The sequence below is a fragment of the Mycetomoellerius zeteki genome, unplaced genomic scaffold (genome assembly GCF_001594055.1).
Source record: "Mycetomoellerius zeteki isolate Tzet28-1 unplaced genomic scaffold, Tzet1.0 scaffold73, whole genome shotgun sequence".
NCBI classification, from domain to species: domain Eukaryota; kingdom Metazoa; phylum Arthropoda; class Insecta; order Hymenoptera; family Formicidae; genus Mycetomoellerius; species Mycetomoellerius zeteki.
The window spans coordinates 3823232-3829280 of NW_017257753.1; the positions used below are offsets into that span (position 1 = coordinate 3823232).

The 6049-nt window shown below is 32.7% G+C and overlaps 1 protein-coding gene across 1 annotated transcript in view; it reads right to left on the bottom strand.

Annotated features, from left to right (window-relative positions):
- Positions 1-5761, bottom strand: part of ERR (estrogen-related receptor) — a 28481-nt gene extending 22720 nt beyond the window's left edge. The window contains exon 1 of the mRNA XM_018458505.1: positions 5690-5761. The gene's annotated coding sequence lies outside the window, so the exon portion shown is untranslated. The remainder of the gene's footprint in view (positions 1-5689) is intronic.
- Between the last annotated feature and the right edge of the window lie 288 nt (positions 5762-6049).

Genomic DNA, 6049 nt, shown 5'->3' on the forward strand with positions numbered 1-6049 from the left:
GGAGAGACGTCGGTGGCCTTGAACTTGACTGCCGTCGCTTTTTGCGCACAGCCGCTGCGTCGCCCGCCTAAAACAGCCCACCGGCGTAGAAACGTCGGACCTCGTGCGTCTACCCGTCGACGATGACGACGACGTCGCGCCGTCATGAGGAATCTTTCTCAGACATATTTATTCTTCGAATTAGAGTAACAGTATAAGACATGTTTAACGATCCATTCAACAAGTTGAGATCTAAGACCGGAATTCTCGTTTAATAAATTTAATTTAACTTTAGCGTAAATTCAACGAAATCTATAAATTTTAAATTATCATTAATTGAAGGCTTCTTTCAGTAACTTAAAAAAATAATCTACTTCTTTATGTCGTCGTTGTCTCTCTCCGTTCGTTGCTATACTTAGCGCGTTTAAATTTCAATTAATTAAAACCGGTTCGTACTACTCCCATATTAGCATATCTAATTTTACAGTCGTACAATTGTTTTTCAATACTTAGAGAATGCAGTTTAATAGTTTTATTATATCCACGATTCCTTCTTTTTCTGATTTATATCTGAATCTGCGTATTCATCGGGTAAATTAAAAATTATACTTAATTCGCGCGCGCGCGTGCAGCAGTGACTCGAGGTGATCGATACGAGTACAGGTCAATGCACTCGGTAATTTTTTAATATCTTGTTAACTCTTAACGTATTCAGACAAGTTTACTGAACTTTCTCCGTTAAGAGAATCTCAATAACTCTTTAAGATATAGTCTCTTCCAGATAGTGTCAATAGAATTATTTTGATATATTGAACATTTCATAATTTACTTACTAATTATAGACATTACTCCTCTCTTGATTTAAGTTAAAAAAATCCTGAATTTCTCCAGTAGCTTTATTGGCACAATAATAGCCAAACATTGTCCCCCAAATGTATCCTCAAGGTTTAACCAATATTATCAGTAAATTGTGCTGCTGGAATTTTTTCTCCAATATTTAATAAAGAGAAGAATATTAATATTATATTATGTATAATAAAATCAAATATTTCCGACGATCTTACTTCAACATTTTTATACTTTCGTGTTCTTTTTTTACAAAAGACAAGTAAAATTTTTATACATAGAATAACGGGAATAATCGATTCATGTATAAAAAAAATTATAGGTTCTATTCTAAGTGCAATTGCATAAAATGAGGTCATCGATTCCTTCTGTCATCCTCCATATAAAAGTACTAAGGTAAAATTAAAAGAGAACAAATACATTGACTGATATAGGCTTTTTAAAGTTTTACAGGCTGGGAACTTGCTACGAATAATGGATCGCACGAGTATCGTATTCTTGTAATTATATGTGTTATTGTATTACATACCTGTTCACGCGAAGTAAGTGAAAATTATTTTAAATGCTTTTCAAGCATAGTAATGTCTCGTCGACAAAAATAAATAAATATTTCACATTTTATAAAAAATTACATAATAATAAATATAATAATATAACAAATATATCGATTTAAATATATTTTTAACGTCTTTTGTGCAAAAAAAAATAAAAAAATAATTTTGAAATTTATTTTCATTATTTTCTTTAATGATTTCGGACAATTTAAAGAAATTTTACACAAATATAATTTACTATTTATATCACAACTGATTACTATTTTATTCTCTAAATATTATAGATTATGTTTTACTTATTTCACATCTAATTTTCATTAAAAATATTTGTACGATGTTTAACATACATCATCGAATAAAATTGGATAGAATAAAAGTCGACAATATTTATTAAACAATTCATGATAAAACCTAAATCTTAAAAAACGTCTGTCGCCAATTGTTAATAATAAATCTAGTAATAACAAGTATTAATTAAAATATATATTTTTTTTAATAATTTTGAAATTTATTTTCACTCTTTTCTTTAATGATTTCGGACAATTCAAAGAAATTTACACAAATATAATTTATATCACAACTGATTATTATTTAATTAATTCTCTAAATATTGTAGATTATATTTTACTTCACATCTAATATTTTATTTCACATCTAATTTTTGTTAAAAATATTTGTGCGATGTTTAACACATCGAATAAAATTGGATAAAATAAAATTCGACGATATTTATTAAACAATCCATAATAAACCCCAAATCTTAAAAAATGTCTGTCAATTATTAAATTACCCAAATTTATTACTTCTGCGAAAAAAAAGGTAAATTCTACTAAATAAAATAAAATATATAAAAACAAGAGACTCTCAGAGATCGTTGATTCGCGATAGAAATTTACCGTGTCCGAAGCAAGAACTCCACGTTATCGCGAGACAACGGATGTGATGAACGATACCCGGGATTAGGGAGCGGTCCGCGTTCTCAAAAATTCACAGACGAAAAGGGGAAAACAACGGAGTCGCTGCCAGTGGGCACATCGGGCGAGTCGTCGTTCAATGTACACGATACGATGTTAGGGTTGAGGTAGGTAGACCTCGCGCGCAAAGCGGATCGATATAGCACTCTCGCTTTCTCGCATTCCCGATATACGAACGATGACGCGCGCACGTGCTCGCGTGTCTGAAATCGTCGGGGACTGGCATAATTTTGGCGAGTTCAATTTCCGACGTCGCGACACGTACGAGGAAAATGGAGAATGGAGGGGATGGAGGTGGCCGATTATTGCAATATGGTTTACTCCGCGTTATCGCTACTTCAAATTTACGATCAAACGAGCTATACTTCTTTAAAAAGCTGCGAAATTCAGCGGATTCAAAAAAATTGAAACATTCTTATGACAAAGATCTGCAAGAAAAAGATCTATTTTTCGTTTTTAACGTATAATCATAATGTAGAAGTCACAGAAACATTAATTGTAACGATTATAAACATTAAACTCCAACCTTAGGTCTATTCTTTTTTTAATGTTCTGAGCTGCATTTAACACACTGCATACGATGCAATAAGTTGGAATGAAACAAACTATATTTGTTGCTCCAAAAATTTTTGCACACACAAAAATACGCAAGTAATAATTACTCTGTGCAAGTAATAATTATTTATTTCAAGTATTTCAAAAGTTCATATATCCGCAAATCTATCATAAGTTCATCAGAAGTATTAAAAGTTTAATACTTCAATCAAGTTTATTAAATTAAAACAAATTCGATTTGCTTATTACGAAAAGTTCGTTTCTTCTCGATCAATTTCATAATATTCTTCGAAAGAAAATAAATTCTTGTTTTGAGTACAGCATGAGTTTTTCTAAAATTTTGTAACAAGTATATTTTAAGATCATTATCAAGAAAATAATCTTTGTTAAAGATAACTGTTACTTAAAAGATAGAAAATCAATTGAGTAATCACTTTTCTTAGCGGTAGATTGATATTTTTTTGTGTGCACTTAAAATGAAATAAACATATATTCAGACATTGAAGTAGAGAAGAGAACTGAAAGAGACTGAAGGTGTTTAAGTGCAAAAAGTGCAAGCGAACAAACTTTCTGTTTCACTTCAACTTTTTGCATTAAGAAGTCTATTTTCTGTAGCTGGATCAATATACACTTTTAGAACTTAAAGTGAAATAGATATATGTAGTTTAATTTTAATTTAACTCATCATCTTTTTTTAATTCTAAAAATTAGAAAAAGATGAAGAGTTAGTTAAACCGAGATTACTGCCAGTATTTATAATCCATTCTTATTTTAAGACCGGCTTAAATAATGTCTTAAGGTGCTAATGCGGCTCTCAGGTTGGTATTCACATAGTCAGATTTTATATTCAAGATCGTCTTAGTACAGTCTTAAGAAGTCATGAACCAATCAGAAGGTCGCATTAGCGATTTAAGACATTACTTAAGACGGTCTTAAAATAAGAATCGACTATGAATACCGGCCTCATAGTTCATTCTTGTTTTAAGACAGTGTTAAGTAATGTCTTAAAAAATTAATACAGCTTTCCGATTAGCTCATATAACATTTTAAGACTGTACTGTGTACTTAAGGCAATCTCAAATATAAGAATCGGCTATTAATACCGGCCTCTGATTGGCTTATATGACATTTTAAGACTGTACTTAAGACAATCTCAAATATAAGAATCGATTATGAATACCGGCCTATAAAAGTCAATCTATATTGATGAAAACGGGCATTAGAAGACGCGAAACGCTACACTGTTAGAAATGCTTCCTTCACAGAGAGAAAAATGTTTGGTATTTGTAACTATAATTATATATTACTATAATTATGATTATTACTACTATAATAATAATAACAGTAACTATATATATAGTTCCAGCAACAAATGTTATAATTGGCAACCTAAAATGACTATAATTATAGTTGTTATAACCATAAAATAGTTGAAATTACCATAAAAATGGTTCAAGTGACTATAATTTTATAGTTATATTTTGGGACAACCATATTTTTTATAATATGAAAAATATAACTATAAAATTATAGTCACTTGAACCATTTTTATGGTAATTTCAACTATTTTATGGTTATAACAACTATAATTATAGTCATTTTAGGTTGCCAATTATAACATTTGTTGCTGGAACTATATATATAGTTACTGTTATTATTATTATAGTAGTAATAATCATAATTATAGTAATATATAATTATAGTTACAAATACCAAACATTTTTCTCTCTGTGTTTACATGTAAATGAAGCTCGTGATTATGAACGAAATTAAAAATAATGAATGATTTAACTGAAAACTAAGTTACAATAGTTACTTAAATGTAATGAACGTGTACATTAAATTTCATGTACATGTACATAAATATACTTTTCAGTTATAAATACATTAAATTTAATGTAATGTCATGAAATTACATTCAAATTGTGTAACTTAAAAGTACATTAAATTTCATGAAATTTTTAACAGTGCACATTAAATGTTAATGAATTAAATTCAAGAACATTTCTAACAGTGTACCGTGTGTCTCGACATAGGTTACAGAAATTACAGGAAAATGCGAAGAAGATGCACGAAAACAGGAAATACTATTTTTCAGCGTGTTGTAAAATATACTTTGCGATAGAAATTAAACAAACGCGTGCATTGTTATTGTAAATTGAGGGGTGGCCGTCGGTAATAAAGACGCGGATGTCTCGGTCGATACTGGGTGTCCAGATTCGATCCGCGACATTTCACGGGTACCAGCTGATGTACAATCCCAACGGAGATCTCTCCTTCATGCACTTGCACATGCAACGCCTACCACGTAACCGTTTCGTAACCGCATCGTTGCTATGAAAATCTCGCCGATGTACCTGAACGGAGTAATATCTGTAATGCATCAAGCGATTCCGAGATCATCGAAAGACGATGTCGTCGAGGCAGAGAAGGAAAGAGAGAGGTTTATCGCGATTCGCAAGGCAGAATACGCGTTGCGGATTTGATCGAATTCGTGACGCGGCTAACTTCGGAGCAAAGGGGGATCAAGGCCGGCCTCGTACACGGTCGCGAATAATTCCTCGAGACGCGAGGAAGGGATGAAACAAGCGGCGATAGAAAGAAAAAAAAAACAACATACGTCGCACGAGTACGCGGAGCGTAAGCAGAGCTGAGCGGAGCTCGCGATAAAGATGGCGGATATGGATTTGGCAAATCACTCCAGATTGGTGGCCACGACGAACGGATCCGTGATACGGGATTACACGCTCACGTAGCATGTTTCGTGTTACGTTTACTCACCGTGTGAGAGACCTATCAGCTCGAATACAATCTCCCCATTGCGATTTGAACGTAGTTCCTCGTGCGCAACAAAAATGTTGAAGTAATGGCCGATTTTATAGCCCACCAGTAGTGAAAAACTCCCGGGAGCTTTGCGGGGGCAGCAGCATCGGGCGCGTGGTGCCCTCCAACGTAAATTGCGTGAATTTTGAAAGGCGCAAAAGACTCGGCCGATAATCTGGAAGTCACGTTCTTCTTTTTTCTTTTAGAAATATCAGGTGCTTTCCAGTAAGAGACTAAGGCCCGTATTCATAATCAGACCTTATATTTATGGCTTCCTTAAATTTATCTTCAGATGCTCTACGAATTATTTCATTGGCT